Source organism: Rousettus aegyptiacus, unplaced genomic scaffold (assembly GCF_014176215.1).
Source record: "Rousettus aegyptiacus isolate mRouAeg1 unplaced genomic scaffold, mRouAeg1.p scaffold_m13_p_3, whole genome shotgun sequence".
Taxonomy (NCBI): domain Eukaryota; kingdom Metazoa; phylum Chordata; class Mammalia; order Chiroptera; family Pteropodidae; genus Rousettus; species Rousettus aegyptiacus.
Window position 1 is genome coordinate 130,390,547 of NW_023416306.1, and position 22,676 is coordinate 130,413,222.

General features: G+C 42.4%; 1 protein-coding gene across 1 annotated transcript in view; it reads left to right on the forward strand.

Annotated features, from left to right (window-relative positions):
• The first annotated feature begins 1,029 nt into the window (after positions 1–1,029).
• Positions 1,030–22,676, forward strand: part of TLN2 (talin 2) — a 380,704-nt gene continuing 359,057 nt past the window's right edge. Inside the window, exon 1 of the mRNA XM_036239383.1 lies at positions 1,030–1,149. The gene's annotated coding sequence lies outside the window, so the exon portion shown is untranslated. The remainder of the gene's footprint in view (positions 1,150–22,676) is intronic.

The following is a 22,676-nucleotide window of genomic DNA, read 5'->3' on the forward strand; positions in this document are numbered from 1 at the left end:
AGTAACTGAAAAGATTTGCTACCTATTTCTTAGGATGAGGGGTCTATCTTGGTCATTTTGTATTGGGATGGGAAAAAAAACCCCAGGTCTTTTCTTATATAAAAACTTATATTTTGAAATTACAAAAGTAATGTGTCCCTTATAGAGCAATGAGTAACTAGAACCAAACAGAAAAAAAGAAAAATAATTCCACCTACAATTGAGATACCCAGTTAATATCCTGGTGTTCACCTATCCATTTTTTTCCCCTGCCTCTTTATACATCATAGTTTTAAAAATGGGACCATGTGGTACATAATATTTTGTGATTTGTCTTCTCGCTCCGTTAATAACCTTCACATTGTTCTATCATCCTACAACATTTCCTAAAGATTCTGTAAATTTAAGAGGTATATAAATGGCTTAATTCAAAGGCACAGTACAGAACATGTTTTCTTATTAATTTAATAGTGTACATCCTCTATTCCTAAAGCCTTTCTCGGAAAACGTAAGTGACCTCTGATCAGCATTTTCGGTGTCCGCGTGTGCAACACGTGCAGAGAGAGCCAGTCCTGCCGCCAGTTCCCGCCAGAGGCATCGCTGCAAAATCTCACAGCCCGCCCAGGTCCTCTTGTTGGACCACAACTCGCTTCCTCCCGGGCTTGGACAGTGGTCGCGAGAAGTGCTCTGTGAACTGAGGCTGCATTCCACAAGATGCCGTATCCCCTCCAACGCAACCCAATTTTCTTTTATCCAGCAGAACCCGAATTTGGGGGAGTTTGGGTCACCCTGCGCCCCTACTCCCTGCCAACAGCTCGGCCAGCGCGTCGCTTTCCTCGCGAACCCTCCCAGCTCCCGGCCAGGAGTAGAGACCCAGAAAGGGTCCACGGGTGCCCGTGCTGGCCCAGCTGCGGTGCCGCGCCGCGCCGCCGCCGAACCGGAGCCGCGCGGGGCCACACCGTCCCCGAGTGATGACGCGCTTCCTGCCCTCCCTGCGCTCGCGGGCCGTGCGCTCGCGCTCGCCCTCGGCTCTTGTTCCGCGCCTGGAGCCAGCGGCGGCTGCAGCGGCTGAGGCGGCTGCGGGAGCTGAGCGGTCGCCGGGCGCACGGCGGGAGGCCAGCTGCACTCCCAGGCAGGCGCTCTGCAATGAGACAGTAAATGCATCCCCTGGTAAGGCGCACGGCTCACTCGGGTTTTCCTCTCTCTCCAGCTGCATGCACGTTGCATGAATTTCTCGTGTCTTATCCCTCCCGACAGAAGGAAAATGTGGGTGGTTTTCTCCTCCCTTTTGCATCTCGTGAGTGATGCCAATGCAGAAAAAAACCCCGCAAAGCTCCCAGATTTGATGTTCTAGGAGGGATTTTTGCAGGAAAATAAAAATAAAATAAAATTAATGCACCTGTCTATTGCACATGTATATTTCGCTGCACTCGACCCGGGTGCAGCGGTTTGCAAACAGCCTCGCAGCCGGCGCCCGAAAGCGGATTCCTGGGGGTGGGCAGCGTGTTCCCCCCGGGGCTCCCGCTGGGTTTCCGGTAACTGGGCTTGGAAAAGCAGCTTCGCCTGCCTGGAGTGTCCCCTTGTCCCCGGCCGGGCCCCCGCTCCAGGAGACTTGGCGCGGGCGGAGCGGCTTCATTCCAGTACTGGCCGCCCCGACTCCAGCGGCACTTTGCAAACAAGTCTCTGGCCGAGGCTCCCGGCAAAGACAGCCGGCGGGTGCAGAGCTCCTTCTCCAGTCCCGGACTCTCAGACTTGCCGACTCCACGACTCCTCTTTACTTGGCAATTTTGCCACCAGCAAACTACTGGCCGCTGAGGGACGCGGGCAGCGCCTGACCAAGAGCAAGAGCAGGATTTGGATTCAATGCCGCTGAATTTGGAATCAGTGTCGCACTGGGCGAGCGGCGCTCTCTCCTTCATCGGCCCCACGAGCTGAAATTTCGCGCCCACTGGAGCCGGGGGTCCTGGAGACCGGCATTTCGGGATTCCCTGAGGGGGCCGAGAAACGACGTTCGAGGGCGCCATATTTTTAGTGGGTCTCGGCTGCGGAGGGGAGGGGGCGGACAGTTTCTGGGCCCGGGGGATAGTGCGGCGCCCCCGCAGGAAAGGCAGGAGCGGTTTTCGCCTGGAAAGTTTGGCGAGAAGGCGGTCGCGCAGGGCGAGCCAGGCGGTTGTCCCCGCAAGGGCGCGCGGGCTGCAGCGCGTCGCCAGGCCGGTCCAGCCCGGGTCGAGGGCCCAGAGCCGCCGTCAGGGACAGCGCGCCCCGCTCACCTCCTTCCCCTGTCCCGCGGAGACGCAGCGTTCGGGTTCGGAGGCGCGAGGAACACGCCCCCCTGCTCGCCGCCCCCGCTGCCCCGGCGCTCCGCGGGAGCCGAGCGCTTGGCGGCGTCCCCCGGCCGCGCGCCCGGTGCACAGCGTTCCCCGGGCGCTGGGGATCGCCCGGGCGCTCCGTGGGGCGCGTGAGCTCACTCCCTTTGGGAGAAGAGGCTCCCGGGTTCGCGGGTCAGGGCCTGGCTTGCGGTCGCCCCGGGGCCCCAAACCAGCCGGAGCCTCCTATTGCCGCCTTAGCTGCGGCGGCGACAGCAGCGGCGCCTGCGGCTGCGTGCTCTGCTGTTGCCGCTGTGCCAGCTCGTGGAGGCGAGGTGAGGGGGCGTTTCCAGAAGTTGGGGCTTCACTGCAGCCTTGGGAAACTTGGATTTTTGCTGCCCGTGAAGAGCCGAGGTGACTTGGGGAAGGGAGTTGATCTGGAATCCCTGTGTCTCCGGTTACTTCCAGAAAGTGAGGGAGGAATGAGCTGAAGTGTTGGCGTTGTCCAAGACACAGCGAAGGATAGGAAGGTAGGGATGAGGTCCTGGGAAAATGGATGCTCAAACTACAAGCACTGTGGTGCTCCAGGTACCATCTACTTTGGCTTCTTATGCTACCTGGGTGCGTATTAGGTGCGCGCTGTCCTCCCTTTTCTAGAGCTTGGAGTTGTCCGCTTCTCAGGAGTGGGGCGGTGGGGAATCTTTACTTCTGAAATTGATTGTGATCTTTGCTTCGTGAAGGGTTAGAGGAAGGGCGTGTTTGCTGACCTACAATCAGCTGAGCTCAGGAACGTGCCAGCCTTTCTCCTTGGCGTCTTACTGAAATGATGCCGTAGTATTGGAGATCATGTCAGCACTCTGGGGCTTCATCATTGGAGAGGCTTCAGGGGATCACAGAAGCAGGGGATAGGGTGGGGAAGGGAGGAAAAGCTTTCGTCTCTGAGATGTGCCCTGTGATGTCAGGGATTAAGCTGCTCCTTTCTTGTCCACTTCAGTAAGTGCCTCCAGTGTGAATGTCAACCATTCTTCCTTGATGAATGATTTGAGATACCTACGCAAAAACGGAGGCGGGGCGGTGGATGTGGCAAATGGCTGTGTGAGAGAAGGGATACTTGCATGAATACTGTTTTTTTTTTTTTTTTTCATTGAGCCCTAGAATTGTGGAAAACACTAAGAGCCCAAGGTACATTGATCTAAAATTAGCATAACTAATTTAGGAGAGGCTCAAATCAGTTGCAGAAAGCCTCTGTCGTTTTGTAAAGTTCCTAGTATTTAGAGGTGGTACCTTAAATTACAGAAACACAGAGCTCCTCAGATTGAGGAAGTCACTGGTTTTCCTCTGCCTTTGTACCTGCTGGGGTTATCGAGGAAACGCTAGAGTTCTTAGAGCCTCTAATTTTGGTATTGATGTTGTGCTTCTACCTCTAAGGGGAAAATGAACTTTTTTAGTTGACCCCGTTGAATGAGTTACCCTGGATATTCTTTACAGGAATAGGCCATGTGTGCGTCTTGAATTCAACCTACTGCTAAACATACTTGTTCAGGTATTTCAAACACTTCCCTAGATTATTTTTAAGTAAAGTCAGGTTTTACAAAGAGGTGTGTGTATGTGCATGTGTGTATGTGATTTTCTAATCCAGTTTTTGTCTTTTATATCTAAATTATACGGATTACCCTACTCCTCCACCCCTTCCTCCCAACATATCATTAGTTCGAGTTAAGATGGTTATAGTTGGTAAACAATATAAATTTTTACCAACTATGCTCAGAAAAAAAATCTATACATCTATGTGTTTATTCATTTTAGCATCGTGCTTTATAACTACATATGCCACATATTTTTGTGCATGTGTTAAACATTATGTAATAAAATTAACTTTTGAAAAAGACGTTTTCTCAGGCCAAAAGAAAAAGAGAAGTTTTATTGTAAACCATTTAATCTTCACTCCCAAGTTTTCTACCATAGTATTTATCTATTTAAAAAAAAGTTAATTCAGCTTATTTACCCTCCAAAAGTTCACCCTTTTATCCTCCCAACCCCTGTCTCTTGCAGCTACCAATTTGTTTACTGTGTCTGTGACACAGAATCTTTGAGATTCCACATAGAATAAAGATCAAATGTATTTGCCTTTCTTTGACTTATTTCATTAAGCATAATGCCCCTGAGGTCCATCCATGTTGTCACAAATGGCAAGATTTGATTATTTTTATGGCTGAATAAAATCCTATTGTACATATGTACCACAATTTCTTTTCTTTCATATTTAAAAAAAATTGTTTTGCAATTGCAGCTGGCACATAATACCTCATCAGCTTCAGATATACAACATAGTGACCAGACATCTATATAATTTATAAAGTGATCACTCCGACAAGTCTAGCACCCATCCGATACCACATATAGCCATCATAATACTATTAACCATACTCCCCATGCTGTACTCTATATCCCCATGTCTGCTCTTACAACTGGCATTTTTCATGTGTCAATTTCTCTTCCTTTACCACCTATCCCTCCAACCCCCCTCTCATCTGACAACCATCAGTTCTCTGTATCAATGAGTATTTTTTCTGTTTTGTTTTTTCTTCTATTTTGTTCTTCAGATTCCACATATAAGCGTAATCACATGGCATTTGTCTTTCTCTGTCTGACCGTTTCACTTAGCATAATACTTTCTAGGTCCATTCATGTTGTCACAAATGGCAAGATTTCATTCTTTTTTTTTAATGACTGAGCAATATTCTACTGCTTATGTACCACATCTTCTTTACCCACCTGTTTATTGATGGACACCCAGATCTTTTCTGTATCTTGGTTATTGGAAACAATGCTGCAGTGAACATAGGGGGTGTCTTTTCAAATTAATGGTTCGGATTTCTTTGGTTAAATATCCAGAAGTGGAATTGGTGAATCATATGGTAGTTCTATTTTCAGCTCTTGGAAGAACCTCCATACTATTCTCTATAATGGTTGTACCAATTCACAATCCCACCAATAGTGCATGAGGGCTCCCCCGCTCCACATCCTTGCCAACACCTGTTGTCTGTAGATTTATTGATGATAGCCATTCCAACAGGCGTGAGGTAACGTCTCACTGTGGTTTTAATCTGCACCTCCCTGGTGACCAGCAATGTTGAGCATCTTTTCATATGTCAGTTGGCCATCTGCATGACCTCTCTGGAGAAATGTCCATTCGGATCTACTGCCCATTCAGTTGGACTATTTGTTTGTTTGTTTTTTGGTTTTAAGTTGTATGAGTTCTTCATATATTTTGGAATTTCCATCACAAATGGATGCTAGATTTTGTCAAATGCTTTTTCTGTATCTGTCGATATGATCATATGATTTTTATTCTTCATTTTGTTGATGCAGTATATCATGTTAATTGATTTGCAGGTATTGAACCAACTTTGCATGTCAGGAGTTAATTCCACTTGATCATGGTATATAATCTTTTTAATGTATTGCTGACTTTGGTTTGCTCATATTTTGAGGATTTTATATTTATGCTCATCAAGGATATTGGCCTATAATTTTCTTTTTTAGGTAGTGTCTTTGTCTGGTTTTAGAATCAGGGTAATGCTAGCCTTGTAAAATAAGTTTGGGCACCTTCTTCAATTTTTTGGAATAATTCGAGAAGGATAGGTGTTAAGTTTTCTTTCAATGTTTGGTAAAATTCATCTGTGAAGCAATCTGGTTCAGGACTTTTGTTTGCTGGGAATTTTTTGATTATTTATTCAATATCTTTGGTTGTTATTGGTCTGTTTAGATTTTCTGTTTCTTTCAATTAGTCTTGGAAGATTGTGTGTTTCTAGGAATTTATCTATTCCATCTTTTCCAATTTGTTGGAATATAATTGTTCATGATGTTATAATTATTTGTATTTCTGTGGTGTTGGTTGTCACTTCTCTTTCTTATTTTATTCATTTAGGTCCTCTTTTTCTTGATGAACCTATGTACAACAATTTATCAGTTCATTCATTGACAGACACTTAGATTGTTTCCATATAGTGGCTGTTGTAAGTGATGCTGCAGTGAATATGGAGGTCTATGTATCTTTTCAAATTAGTGCTTTTGTTTTCCTTGGATCAGTATTCAGAATTGGAATTGCTGGATCTTATGGTAATTCTATTTTTAATTGTTTGAGGAGCCTCCATATTGGCTTCCATAGTAGTTGCACCAATTTACATTCCCATCAACAGTGTACAAGAGTTCCCTTTTCTTCATATTCTTGCCAACACTTGTTATTTCTTGTATTTTTTGATAATAGCCATTCTAATAGTTGTGAGGTGATAGCTCATTGTGGTTTTGATTTGCATTTTTCTGATGATTAATGATGTTGAACATCTTTTTCATGTAAAAGTTAGCCATTTGTGTATCTTTTTTGGAAAATGTCTATTTAGATCTGCCTACATTTTAATTGGATTTTTTTTTTTTTTTTTGCTATGGATTTTTGTGAGTTCTTCATGTATTTTGGATATTAGCTCATTATCAGATATATGATTATTTTTTTCCCATTTGTTAGGTTGCCTTTTCATTTCATTGATGGTTTCCTTTGCTATCGAGAAGGCTTTTAGTTTGATGTAGTTCTACTTATTTTTGTTTTTATTGCTGTTGTTTTTGGTGTCAGATTCAAAAAAATCATTTTCAAGACCTGTGCCAAGGAGCTTATTATTGTCTATGTTTTCTTCTATGCGTTTTATGGTTTCAGGTCTTACATTCAAGTCTTTATTCAGTTTGAGTTAATTTTTTGTGTATGGTGTAAGATAGTGGTCCACTTTCATTCTTTTGCATATGGCTGTCCAATTTTCTCAATACCATTTATTGAAGATACTGTTCTTTCCCCATTGCATGTTCTTGGCTCCTTTGTTGTAAATTAATTGACCATGTATGCATGGGCTTATTTCTGGGCTCTCTGTTCTGTTCCATTGATCTATGTGATGTTTTTAGTCAATACAATACTGTTTTAATGATGACAGTTTTGTAACATAGATTAAAGTCAGGAAGTGTGATATTTCCAGCTTTGCTTTTATTTCTCAAGCTTGCCTTGGCTATTTGGGTTCTTTTTGTGGTTATATGCAAATTTTAGGATTGTTTTATTTCTATGAAAAATGCCATTGTAATTTTTATAGGGATTGCATCGAATTCTTATATTGCTTTAGGTAGTATGGACATTTTAACAATATTAATTCTTCCAGTCCATAAGCATGGACTGTCTTTTCATTTATTTGTGTTTTTCTTGATTTTTTTTTTTTCATGAATGTCACTGGTAGTTATCAGTGTACAGGTCTTTTACCTCTTTGGCTAAATCTATCTTAGGTATTTTTTTCTTATTGATGCACTTGTAAGTGGGATTGTTTCCTTAATTTCTTTTTCTGGTAGTTCATTATTAATGTAAAGAAACAAGAGTTTTTTGTGTATTAATATTGTATCCTGGAACATTTCTGAATTCATTTATTAGTGCTAATGGTTTTTTGATGGAGTCTTTAGGGTTTTTTAAAATATAATATGTCATCTGCAGATAGTGACAGTTTTACTTTTTCCTTTCCACTTTGGATACCGTTATTTCTTTTTCTTGCCTAATTGCTCTAGCTGGGACTTTCAATACTATGTTGAACAAAAGGGCAAGAGTGATCATCTTTGTCTTGTTCCTGATCTTAGAGGAAAAGCTTTCAGTTTTTCACCATTGAGTGTGATGTCAGCTGTGGGCTTTCATACATGGCCTCTATTACGTTGAAGTATGTTCCCTCTATACATGCTTTGTTGAGAGTTGCTATCATAAACGGATGTTGAATTTTGGCAACTGCTTTTTTTGCTTCTATCAAGGTATCATATGATTTTTATCCTTCATTTTGTTAATGTGGTGTATTACATTGACTTATTTGTGGATGTTGAATCATCCTTATATCCCTGTCATAAATTCCATTTGATCATGGTGTATGATCTTTTTAAATCTATTGTTGACTTTGGCTTGATAATATTTTGTTGAGGATTTTTGCATCTATATTAATCAGGGATATTGGCCTATAATTTCATGTGCATGTGTACGTGTGTGTGGCTTCTTTATCTGGTTCTGGTATCAGTGTAATGCTGGCCTTTCTCTTATGTTTTTCTGGAAGAGTTTGAGAAGAATTGGTGGTAATTCTTTTTGAATGTTTGGTAGAATTCACCAGTGAAGCCATCTGGTTCTAGAGTTTTTTTTTGGAAAGTTTTTGATTACTGATTCAATCTCTTTGCTAGTAATTGGTCTGTTAAGATTTTCTATTTCATCATGATTCAGTCTTGGTAGGTTGTATGTTCCTAGGAATATATCCACTTCTAGGTTATCCAGTTTTTTGGTGTGTAATTGTTCATAGTGGTCTCATGATCCTTTGTAATAGAGATGTTACAACTGATATCTATCTTTTTTATGCCTTTCTTAACAAAGCGGTATAAATTGGGCTTTGTTGCCTCTTGCCTAATTCTTATTATTCATGGCTTGATCAAAGTTACTGTATTTTTTTTTCCTATTAAGAAGATTTTGTAACTTCAAAAGGTTAGAAAATGCCTATGAATTATGGAGAGTTGCCTTTCAATTTACCAGGACTTGTGTTGTGTGTGTTGTAGTGTATGTGGCATGCCCAGACTCTTGGGACAGTGTCTAAGACTTGTGATCTGTGACATGATTGCTCCAAAACTTTTGAGTCATATGTTTTCTTGGAGATTTTGGGTGGTGTTTGGCCAATACAGGAAGTACTAAAGAAGTGTTAAATAATTCAAAGTTATTTTTATTGGGTACAAAAAATTTTAAAGACAAGAAGGAAAACTTAATAAGCAAGGCCAGAATTACAGCTTAACATACCCTACTGGTGCCTTTTTAATTACAGTACTTTCCCCCAGAACTTTTTAATCCTATTACGTTTATACTTAATAAGGAGACTAGTTAAAACATAAGCCAAAGAGAACTATTACAAGTAATGGGGATAAATGGTGGGTATAACCAGATGTTTTGCCTAAAGTTAAAAGAGTTAAGGAATCTGAACTCTGTCAAACTCGCCTTGCAAGCCCTCCCCACACCTCCTCCAAAAGCAGATTTTGAAATGCAAAAAAAAAAGTCTTGAAGGGAGGTGGGGGTAGAAAACGAAAAAGAAACAAAATGCTTAAGGTAGGCTTCTCTTGTCCATTGTTCATTCTAACAACCCTTGGCTTAGTGGCAGGTGCCATTTGAATGACAACTGGTGAACAAGGCTGGGTGCAAAACATTTCGCTTGTAAGAGTCTTTATTTATGTGTCCCTCTGAGCTATGAATTAAGACTGCCACCCATTTCACAGTGTATCTTCAGAGTCAGTGCCAAGACCATGGTTTTGTTTTTCTTTTAACTAGTAGTTTAATTTCAGCCAAAGTGATACTATTCTGAATATGTAGAACAAGAAATGAATGTTTATATTTCCTTTTTACTCACCTAGCTGCAATCTTAAACAAAATTTTCCTTGTTTACTATTCACTTATTCAACAATTTTTTTGAGGGCTTCATGCTAAGAAGACACCCCCTGCCCTCGCCTCAGACACTGAGTTTTTAGGAGATGATATTTTTTGCACTTTATAAATCTAATAGATGGGGGGAGGGGAGTGATGAGTATGTGATTAAATAGCATTTGAAGGACAACACAATATAAAGAGGATGTGAACAGGCAATTTCCAAAAGAAGAAATGCAAATGAAAAGATTATCAACCTGCATAATGGTCAGAGAAATGCAAATTTAAAAACAAAGGGATGTTAATTTTCTGTCTATCCAATTGATCTACATTTTAAAGGTCGGTAGCATCCTCTGTTGGATGTGTGTGAGGGAGGGGGTAACTCTCTGACTCTTGGTGGGAAAATGAATTGCTGCAGCCTGTAGGGAATGCAGACAGTTTTGATGAAAGTTTGGAACATACCTGCCATAGGACCCAACAATCCCATATTTGGGGTCCTGTCTTACAGAAATAAAAACATCAGTATGTAAGGGTCTGTGTGTGAGGATCTTTATTTCAGGGTTATTAAAGTAAATAAACTAGAAGCAACTTTAATGTCCTTCAGTAGGATGAATAGAATAAGGTATACATATATATCCATACTATGGATTATTTTGTGAGGGATGTTCATGATCTGTTAAACGTAAATAAAATGGAGTTGCAGAGTCTCGCATATAGTATGATCCTACTTCTGATTTAAAAAAGAAGTCCTATGTGTGCAACCTTGGAGAAAGATGTGTAAGGACACACAAAACTTAATATCGTTTAAAATTAGCAGTGGGGAGTGAGGAGTGATTATGTTGCTCTATATACCCCTCAAATGGTTTACCTGCTCAAACACACAAGATTTTCTATATGAAAACACTTTAAAATGTTATTTGGTTAATGAGTAGGAGACTCATCTGGAACCATTTTGGAAACAAAAGCTGGGCTTGCTTTCTCTGATGTTTGCAACAGTCTCATCACTTTGGAAACTTTCAGTGAATTATATTCTAAAATCCGGAGATTTCCCAACTTTTAGTAAATTCTTTCAGTGTAAAAGATGGTTTCAGGAAAAGCTGTTTACCTCAATCCCCCAGGAGAGTAGTGAACATAAAAGACCACAAAAGCTATTAGCAGGCATTCTCCTTTTCCTCGACTTTCTTTGATCCTCTTCTAAGGGAAGACCAGTGTCAGCCCTCGGAGGGGAGATCCTCTGGCCAAATGAAGCAGCAGCATCTCCTCAAACTTGGTTTTCCTATCTGAGGCTAACAGAGGTGCTCTTTAATGGCTGGGCAGGCCTTTGAACCCAGGTCTTCTTCCACACTATCCCTAGACTGGCTAGTTGCTCCACCTGTACCATTTTCAATTCTGCCTCCTAATGTGACTTTCGAAATTTGATAAAATTTATGAATTCTTGGCAGTTACTGTTAAAACCAAACTTTCAAAAGCAGTGGAACCACCATCCACGTTTTAAAAAGTACGTACCACATGACCCCATGAATGCCGGTAGGAGACCCATTGGAAGCTGAGGCTCTGAGGCACCATTCGAAAACCATACTTTAGATTCAATCAGTGGTTCCCAAGCCAGAATGCATCAGAATCACCTGGAGGGCTTGTTAAAACCTAGATTGTTGGGCCGGAGTTTCAGATTCTCTAAAGTCTTGGGTGGGGTCTGATAATTCACTTTTTAAACAAGTTTCCAGGTCTTGCGCATCCTGCTAGTCACAGACCACACTGGTTTAGAGAAACAGCTTCTTCTGTTTTGCAGATCTTGTGTTCTTGTCCAGCCAGTGCTCTGCCCCATCATGGATGAAAGTTGGAATGCCAATCATGGCAAGATAATTCAATTTTATCAATTTCACCAAACAGAAAAAAATAAGTATATGGGTTATATTACTTAACTGTTGTCTGTATCTGTTAAAGGTGTTTGTGAATTTAGTGATGTTTACAGCTAGACGTATATGTTTCATCAACAGTGAAGGTCAGAATTAATGGGTATTATTTTAAACATTCTGTAAGGGATTTTCATAGGAAAGTGGAGAAGACTGTTAGAGATTCTCTGGTTCCAGTTTTTTGCTTTTTGCTTTTTCATCATACATACATACATATTCAAGACTTGATGTCATTGATTTCTTTTAATAAAAAGTTAGCTACATATGAAAAATATTGTGAAGAAAATGGTGACCAGATGATAAATGTTGTTTAAATTGTGTTGTAATCTGATCATTGGCACTTTTTTTTTTCAGAGGAAATTAAGTGCAACAGCCATTAATTTCAGCAGGTGTTTATTACAGTGTCGCCATAGGGGACACATTTCAAATAATGCTTATCAGTGACACATAAGTGCTTGGCTCCCCTGGGGGACCCTTGAGAGGCTTGGATGACCCAAAGCTCAAGAGCAAGATATTCCCTAAAAGGCTCCCCTTCCCACTAGTGGATCCTCTAATTCTAAAATTCTTTAGCAAACAAACACTTGTTCTGTTTTTAGCCACTTAATTTTAGTACGTTTTATTCTTTTCTAATGATTTCTCTTGTAAGTTATAAACAGCAAAGTTGAGCGTGGTAGTGGGGTGTATGAAAAGCAAAATGGGAGGGAAATTTTCACGAAGCGGTCCTTCTTAAGCTGGGCCTTGTAGAATGGGCATCTTCTGTGGGCTTCTCCATCCTGGCTGCACATGGGAGTCACCGGGGGATTCCGATTTAGTTGGTTTGGGTGGGCCCTGGGCATTTGTGGGTAAGTTCTCCAGGTATTTCCAATGTGTGGCCGGGGTAGAGAACACTCATCTATCTACTCGTCCTCTGGGTCACTTTGCTTATTCTTTGAAGAATTTGTTCATCTGGCTCACAGTCCCTCCTCTCATTGACAATTCTGGCGACTTGAACATCTATACAGATTGTCCTGCCAACTCAGTCCCTTGACCAACTCTCTTCCAGTTATCTTTTTCTTTCCCCTACTTTGGCTGTCCTTCTCATGGTTATCTCTACGTGACTGGTTCTCAGCAATTTTGCCATGCAGAGTATATTTGGTAATGTCTAGAGATATTTTTGTCTGTCACGACTTGAGGAGAGGAAGGGACACCACTAGCATTTAGTGAGTAGAGGTGTTCTGGTCAGGACAGCCCCCACAACAAAGAATTATGTGGTCTAAAATGCCAGCAGTGCCAAATTGAGAAACATTGTCCTAGTGTCCTTGAAGTTTTTTTTTAACCCCAGTTTATAGGAGAAATGCATTTTATGTGATGACCCAATACAAACACACATATACAACCAAATCAGGTTTCCTCACCTTTACTTGGCATAATGTAGTAATACTTTTTATTATGTTTCATAAAAAAATTACTGGTCATGACCTGCTAAACTGATTTTACTACCCACAAAACTTGCGACCTATCGTTTGAAAAACACGGTTATAGAACAATCACTGCACCTCCACCAAAACAGTGACAGGCATTCCAGTCTGACCTCACCTTTTCTCTTTCATCTTATTTAGTACTCAGTTCCACCTAGCCTTCACCCTACCAGGGCGTCTAACCTGGTGACCTGTCCACTTTTCCTTTGCTCATCATCCTTCTCTTGTCCTCATCACCCCTCCCTAGCCCCAGCTGAGGCGCTTGCATACACTGTCGACTCCCTTAACCCTTTCTTCCTCTTTCTTTCTTGGGAAAACCCCACCTCTGGCCACTCTGTTGCTGCCTCAGGCTGATGAACCTGGCTGGAGAAAACACGCAGTCATCTGTATTGTCTCACTTTTGATTTATGACCACAAACCTGAAGGACGACTCTTGGCACAGCCGGGTCTACTATGTTTCTATCCCCACCTCACTCCCAGCTGATGACCTGGCTTATTTCACTGAGAAAAGGAAGCAATTAGAAACTATTTCCACCATCTTCCCACGCCAAATCTGCCGTTCTACCTGCACCATAACCACATGTGCAGTGTAACCATATGTGCGCTGGATCCCGTTTTCTGTTGGTGTGCAAGAGTTTCACTCACGTATGTGTCTCCTTTCGCTTCTCTACCAGTTTTCTCTCTCTGATGGATAATCTCCGTGAGAAACATGTTGTAGGTGCTTATATTAAGGGAAAAGCAGCAGCAACAACACTCTTGACCCTGCGTTCCCATCTGCTGTTCTCTCATTCCTCTACTCTGCCTTCCAGTAAATATTTCTGAATCATCCTACTCTTTGCTTCATTTCCTCTCATTCTGTCTTGAACCCACTCCAGTTCAGCTTCTGCCCCATCCTTTCACCAAAGCTGCACAACGACATCCAGGTGGCCCACTCTTTGTTGTCATCTTCTGTGGCCTCCTAGCAGCACTTAGCCAGCTGGTTGCTCTCTCTTGGAGACCCTTCTGCACCTGGTTTTCATGCCATGATCCTCGCTTGGTTCTCCTATATCCTGGCCACTCTCACTCTAGCTCTCCTGCTGGATCTCCTCATTACAGCTTTTGAAGGTTGGAGGTACTCTGTCACATATCACTTCATTTAAGAGTCAGCCTCACTATCACCTCTTCAGAAGTCTCCCTGGCACCCCCTAGCCTCCACTTTCAGCCTCTTCCTATTTTATTTTTATATAATTTATCATTCCCTGATGTTACATATGTGATTTATTTATTGTATGTCAGATGGCACTAGAATGTAAGCTCCATGAGAGAAACCATCTCTGGCACCGTGTCCCCAGGTGCCTGGCACATTGTAGGTATTCAACGAAAAAAAATTTTAATGCATAATCGATGAAGAAAACTTGCTGGTTACAGAGGTTAGTGTTGGGTAAGAAAAAGTAAAATTCAGATTCAAGCTAAGGAAGTGAGTAGTGTTGAGGCGGAAAGCAGTGTCTCATGGGAGCAATATTTTATAGGTCATGTGTTGAGTTAGGGGTTCAAGTATTGAATGAGTGAAACACATCCTTGCTAAATCCTTGCTGAGTGATAGAAGGCACCTGCAGAGGACAGCTACATGGAGACAAATGGTAGCCTCTCTGTTTTTATCTCTGAAGAGGGCACTTAAGCAGTCTGCTTGGTAACTTTTGTCACTGAATTGAAGATGGTAAATTCACTTGTCTGAAGTGTTTATCATGAATTGCTTTTGGTGTATCACTTGTCTCCAGAGTCCACTTGAGCGTACGGAGAGATGTCTCCTTTTTCTTATATGGCAGAGTGAATTCCTGCAGATCCATAAGATGTTCCATGCCTCCCTCAGCACTTTTCTCATGCAGCTAAGTTAGGGAGCCCCAAAGCTTTGTGTGCTTAAATTAAAACTTCTCTCTTTCTCTGTTTGCTTTGCTTCAAGACAGCCCATTTAATTATTTGACACCTTGTCTAGTTTGATGAAAGCGAAGATACTTCCTGAGTTTGGCCTGAGGTCATGCGTGGCAAATCTTCAAGGGGAGCGTGGATTATTCCTGGGTTTGAGAGATTATATCGAGGGCTCTTTAAGAGGCTTAATTTTCTCCTTGAAGGGCTCTCTATTGGGCTCAACACCTGTCACTCTGGGACACTCCTTCACAAGGTTAAAGGAGCTCTCCCTATGGGGAAGGTGTCAGCCAACGTCAGTGTGAGGTGCAGCCATAAAGCAGGTGGGTTTAGTACATCCAGGAAGAAAGGGCAGATATCTTTGTGGGGCATCGTAAAGTGAGTCAAGGAAAGTTTATCTTTAAAAAAGGAGCCCCGAAATGTTCCAGGTCAGCTTCTCCCTTTAACACGGGAAGAACTGAGCTGAGGCTCAGAAAGATGAGGCATATTGGGGTCACTTGGCAAAGATGGCACTGGAATCCCACTTTCCTGACCTTAAGTGGTGCTTTCTCCTTTTCTTGGGATGTTCAGTTGGACCCTGACTTTAATTTGGGGCTGGGTGTGCACGAGAATCGCCAGGAAAGCTCCTTAAAAATGCTGGTTTTTAAACCCCACCTGATTCACTGAATTGGCATCTCAGAGTGGGAGATGAACACCTGTTTCCTGCCCCCCCTCCAAGGTCCCTAGAGCGGTTCCTAGGACAAGTTGCCCCAGAAGGGTTTATAGTGGGTAAAGGCAGCCAGTGCTCTGGGGACAGTCACCCTGTGGGGGAAATGCCTTCTGGCTTTGCATACTAGACAGACATGGCTCCCTTCTAACACAGGACAGCCACCTCAACAGGGTCAGTCTGTTTCTCACTCTCCCACACCTGCCCTGGTTACTGAATAAGACCATGTAGGGTTCCAGCTTTAATACATATCAAAAGGTCATTTTATTTTCTTTGGGAGAACTTTCCCAATGTGTTTTGTTCTACTTTTGTTTTACTATGTAAAAAATGAAAAGCTGCATTCAGTTTAAGAAAATCATCTCCTTGAGGGATTTTCTGGGTCCTCTCGCTTAGGGTCCCTAGGTGTCTGAGTGTTGACGGTGGCTCCCCAGCTCTCAGACCAGCTGGAAGCTAGAAGCTGAGCATGAGTGCTGCTCTGACAACGGAAAGGGAGTCTGAGTTGGCTGTGCAGGGGAGGGTTCGGATAGCTTCACGAGGACAGTAAATCACTTGCTGGTTCTTGCTGGTGAACTTGCATATGTTTTGGATCTCTGATTTTGTGACAGTTGCTGCAGGCTCCAGACTGCACAGAAGAGCCTGCAGTGATACCCTGTACTCCCAGAGCTGGCTCTCTGATGGACCCGACAAGTAGTTCATCCAGAGCTTTACGAATGTACCTGGTGAAGATATTAGAACAAGCCCAGAGGAATCTGAGAAGCATCAGGTGGCCAAGTATTCCTCACAAAAGAAATAGGAGAACACTTTCCTCTTTAATTGAAAACTGACAGATTGTTGGAGTTTGTTATGGAGTTTGTTATAACACAGTATCACAAATTGGTGGCTTAAACAACAGAAATTTATTGTTTCAGTTCTGTAAGCTAAAAGTCTGAGATCAAGGTGTCACCAGAGTTGGTTCCTTCTAAGGACTATGAGGGAAGCATCTGTGCCTGGCCTCTCTCCTTGGCTTGTTGGCTGTCTTCTCCCTATGCATGCCTGTTTCTGTGTCCAAATTTCCCCCTTTTATAAGGACACCAGTCATAATGAATTAAGGTCTACCTTAACATCCTCATTTTAACTTGATCACCTCTGTCAAAACCTTATTTCCAAATAAGGTCACATTCTAGGGTACTGGGGAGTTAGGACTCCAGCATATTTCTGAGGGGACACAATTCAATGAAGAATACAGATTGTTGAACTGACTAGTGTCTCAGAATTGGAATCTTATGTGAAATGCTGTTAGTGAAGTATGGCCCCTTTTTTAAGCTAAGGGAACCATAGTAATAGTTGTGGGATTCTGTACCTGACCTCTACTTGGCACTTTGCATTTTACTGAGGTGCTGCATATGTATTACTATTATAACAACCCTGTGAGGCAGATATTATTATTTCTGCTTTGAGAGAGCTCAGGTGTACCAAGGTTTACATACTAAATACTGGGTAAGTTGGACTCAGGCTCAGATTTTCTACTGCACATCATAAGTTTCTCCCAAAGCAACTGTGATTCTCAGACCTTGACATGCATAAAAATCTCCTGGGAAACTTATAAATATATATTTGAGAGGCCCTCTGGAATACTACTGAATCAGAAGCTGAGGTTCTAACCAAGGAGTTTCTATTTTTTATTTTTTCCTCTGGAGATTTTGATGCACTCCAAAACATGAGAACTATTGCACTCTACCATGGACATGATATAAGGGGGAAATACCCACTAACACCACCAAGTTTCCATTTGAGTTTTTGTCAGCTGGCTTGCATATGAGGCCCTAGGAGGAATCATGGAAGGGTGCTCACTGAAATCAATCAGGGGGCCCTTTGAGCCCAAGGGAATCACCTTCTTATACAGTATCCCTGCCACTGTACTGATGGGCAGGGTCTGAGCTCTCTGGCTCCCCACATCATGCTAACTGTTCCTCTGCTAATGGGAAATAAATCTGGCTTGAACTTTATGTGTTACACAGATGCACCTTGCACCATAGTGGGGATAAATCGGGGTGATGTAGCAAATAAATATCACATGCTTTATCAAAGCAAAAATAAAAGTAAAAATAGCAAGAAGACAAGGCAAGGAAAACATTGTGATTATTAAGTATTTGTTGGTATAAAATGTATTTATATTAAAACATGGTAGAGCTCGCACAGTGCAAAAGAATCTCCGAGATAATTGTTAAAATGGATTTCAGGGCCTCACCCCCAGAGATTTCTTTCTAAGGTGGAACTCAAAAATTCTGAGCTGTTGGTGTGGAGACCACACTTAGAGCAGGCAAATGAACATTAATGAAAGGTTGTCATGTAGTTCATCTGTTGATATTAAAATGACAATCTCTCTGAATAATGCAAAAATTTCCAGGCTTCAGCCATTAGCCCATAGATTATAACCCATATTCAGGATCAATGTTCAAGTTATTTCACCATCTTTATTTTAGTGATTATATAGCAAAAATACATAATCTCTTAGTGAGGGCTGCATTTCTTAGAGTGTGGTCCTTAGGTCGCTCCCATCAGAATGATCTGAGATTAAGGTTCAACACTGTAGCTACTCAGTCTCCAGATATTCTAATTTGTTGTGTCTGTGTAGGGCCCAAGAATGTGTAGTTTTTTTTAATCAGAAGATTCTCAGGTACTGAAGTTTGAATACCACTGAGTGAGGGCTTGAAATTAGTACTGCTTTTTACCAGAAGCTCACCATAAAGTAAGGTTAGAAACACTGTTAAATTGATTGTTTACAGCAGCACTTGTTCCCATTTTCAGGTTTGTAATGCTGTTGTCTTGTCTGAAGTTACCAAGACCTCATTCTGAAGTGTAGACGTAATTTGAATAGATTGTTAGAGTTCTATTTGAATAACCATCCTTCCCTTTTCAACATAAGCTCATGCAATTCATTTAAAGGTAAGTCTTAAAACACAGGATATATTCTTTGTCCAGGTAAATTTTTTTGGAGCATTGTTAGGATATGCGATTTATTAGAGATTTTCGGAGTTAACGGAAGGAGTTTTTGTGGTTTAAACTGCTCAACTGGTTAAGGGTGACCTTTGGTAGAAATATGTCTGTGTTCCTGGGCTCCGTGTACATATTTTTAAAAATTGGTAAATGCTTTCATACGAGAGGGGGAGGATTGGGATGAGGGACTCTGTCCTATTAGTAAGGAGAGTCAATTGCATTGACCAATAGATTTTGAACTCTATACTCCATGCCTTGCAGATGTTTTTGCAAATTGATTTTTTTCCTTCCTGGAGACAAGATTTTCAGTTTTATTTTCTTCCTTCTGGCAGAATGGGACCTTCACTTTTAAAAAGAGGAACGAAAATTAATTTTGTGTCATTGAGCCATATATGTTCACATCACTTTATATAACATATTCTTGAAAAGTTAGAGATAAATTATTTTTAGCACCATAGCAGGAACTGCATGTGTTGTCTGAGTCAGTAGAAATTTACTGTATATAATAATAATTCAATAACTGACTCAAAAAAAAATATCAGGGGAATATGTCACTTTAGCCATCCTTTTTGTGAATCTGTTTGCTAAGTAAATATTCCTTTTGTGATGCAAATAACTCCCCCCTAGGGCTCTCTTTGTTTCATACTTGTTTAAAAACTGTTCTGTGTGCTTTATTTTCGTTGCTGCTTAGTGGGTGGGAGGAGTGGAATTGGCACAGGGCTACTGAGGGACGGAATTGGCCTCTCAATTCATTCCTGCTGATCACTTTTTTCTTAGCACTACATCTAGTACACAGTGGGGGTTCACAAAGTTTTGAGGGATGAATGAAACCATTATGTTAATGGAGAAAGTGAAGTGCAGAGTGGCCCAAGTGGCTTGTCAAGATGCGAGGGCAGCGTGGCAGATATGGGAGAAGAATTCTTCGGGCCTTCTGACTCTACCCGGCCAGTGTACTTTCACTATCCTTTCTCCAAATTATGTCTTGTAAATTCACATTTTATCAGTTGGGATTCTGAAACCAGGGTGCATCCATGTGCTTGTTATGGATTTGGGGGCAGCATGTTATGAGGAGCCCTGGCTTTGGAGTCATTGATCAGCTTGGCAAATCTTTCTCTGCGTGTCTAAAAGATGTTTGGTAGAACACCCTGGAACAAAACAGACCTGAGCCCTGACTCATGGAAAGTCTGGGAGGCTATCCATGGCGTGAGGCAATAAAACAAATCAGAAGAGGAATGAGTATGCAAAGGGTCACATGTGGGAACCTGTCCCACAGCGGCCAGCACAGTGTGACCTTGCGCGAGTCACCCAGCCTCTAAAACCTCCGTGTCCTCATCAGTAAAACGAACATACCATCTTTATGCTGTGGAATTGTTGCAAGGATTCAGCGAGATGATAGATGTAAAGCAGACAGTGCCTGCTTCTGGACACATGGTTATTAGCTATAATTTGTTAGAGACAGTGAATAAATGGCTGTTTATGTTTCTCACCTTTGTGTTGCTTTGACTCTTGTAGACAGACAACCTCGAGAAAGGAGATTGATATGTTTATGTTTTCTTCCCTGTTTTGGATCATCTTAAGAACAGTGAGGAGAGGTATTGAAGGGCTGTGCTGGTTGGTTTTGCTCACTGACTAATGAGGTTGAGGTGGGAGCAGAGCTTTCTAGTCAGAGAGCAGGGTTGTGGTTACCGGTATGCTGAGTTAGTGATGGCCCCAGTCCATCTTCAGTCCTTGGAGGCTGCCAGAGCTCAGGCTCTATAAAGATGATAATTTCCCAAGTGCTCCAGGGCTTGGAAAAGTTTTGGAGAGGTTCAGATCTTTAAAAGAACTCTACAGGGTCCTGTGAATCAGGAGCGAGATTCCTAGATCTAAAGTTCACTGACAAGAACAATGGAAAGAAAGCAAGGACACCCACAGGCTGTGTGGGAGGTTTGAATGAAAGATGCAGATGAACAAGACCAGGTGAAAATTCTCTGATAATAAGACTTACCTGAGAACTTGTTAAATTGCCAGCTCACCAGGCTTTCCCTGGTTTGGGCTGGAGCCTTGGAATCTGTGTATTCAACAGTTTTTCCATGTGATTCTTACCAGGGATGTTTGGGAAACACTGAATTAGATCATAAATCTCTTGTCATTGCCATTTAAAGTTGGTTCATGGACCAGCCATGTCAGCAGCACCTGGGAGCTTGCAGGAAATCTTGGGCTCTGCCCAGACCTACTGATCCAGAATCAGCATTTTAAAGAATCAGCTTCACCATGGCCTTATGAGGTGAATGTGTATGCACAATATATTTGGGGCAGGACTTGCCTAGAGGTTGGGGACACCTGGCAACATTTTAAACCAGGGAGGTGGTGGTAACAGGTTTGATGACCTCTTCTGAGGGACTGGAAGAGATGGTAGACCAGGGATCTGAACTCAGGCTTCTGAGTTTCTGACTCCACATTGAGTGCGCTTGTCCCATATCCTCTTGACTATGGTTCTTTCTGACTCTTAAGGTCTGTCTCCAGTATGATGTCAGGGCCCTCATCATTCTGTTAATGTTGCACCTGGGAAGAAAGATGCTTGGGGACAGTAGAGCACCACTAGGACCATGAAAGAGTGTCATGATTCTTGGCATCCATCAACACTGTGAGGACACCTTCTCACTGTCCCTGGGAGAAGACATAGGTCCAAATGTAAATGTCAGTAAATTTGAATTCTTGGAGACCTGTGGTGGTTTGCGTCATACCAGTGGTGGTTCCCTGAAAAAGTTGTTTTATTTCCATCCAAGGATAGGATCAGATGGAGTGCGATTTTTCTAATGCTCCTCCAGACTTTTAAATCGTCCTTCTCCAAGCACAATGTCAGAGAAAATACCCTGGGAGGCAATTGCCAAATGGCTCGAAATAAGTGTCCATGTACTTTTCCAAAAAGACAATTAGAAGCTTATTTGGGAAACTAAAGAAAGGCCTGCTGTGCTAGACATTAGTTGGAGAGATCTCAGTGCCAACTTGGGAAACTCTCCCTGGGGCTCTTTCTCATCACAGCCCCTGCTCAGAGAAGCTGCACTGGGAGAGTGGAGAGATAGCCAGGCTTGGGAGAATGGAGGATGGGAGGAGGGAAAAGGGAGCAATATGTCCCAGAGGGAGAGGAACAATGGCCGTGTCTCCTCCCAGGAGAATTAGAATCTTTATAAATCAAGGGGAAAAGCAAAGATCATTATAAATTCATCAACACTTGAATCACATTACTAGTTAGCCCTAGGGTTGTGGCCAGGAAGCTTTTTAGGAAACTGAGCCATAGAAAGGGCAAGAACTCTGCCCAAGGTCACACATGGGCTAGTGCAGCAGTCCCCAACCATTTGGGCACCAGGGACTGGTGCTCCAATGAGAATCTAATGGCTGATGATCTGAGATGGAGCTGAGGCGGTGATGCTAGCGCTGGGGAGCGGCTGCAAATACAGATGAAGCTTGGCTTGCCAGCCCACTGCTCACCTCCTGCTGTGCATCCTGGTTCCTAACAGGCCACAGACCAATACTGGTCTGTGACCAGGGGGATGGGGACTCCTGGGCTAGTGGCAAAGCCTGGGTCAGGGTCCAGGGATCTCAGTTCACCCAATGCTCTGTTCCTATACGTATTGCTGCCTTCCCTCTAGAAGGAAGATGCGAAGAATGTGAAACTTTACAATAATTAGATGCAGATGTGCTGGCTCAATCTCTCTTTGAAGCTAACATAGTGGTTTTTTTTTTTTTTAATGAAATGGAATATTTTAATCTGCTGGTTTCATTTGCTAGTCCATTTTATGCATACAATGAATAAAGGTCAGGGTCAAAAAATCACAAGCTGGTAAATAACTCCATTATAGGGGATGCTATTCCAGGCCCGTTTCTCTTTGCTTGAAGCACCTGATTGAGTGACCTATGGGAGACAGGGCAGGGAGAAGCTGTGCACTGCCCATAGCACAATGTTTGTGTTCAAAGTCTGGGTGTGGATTTATATGCTCT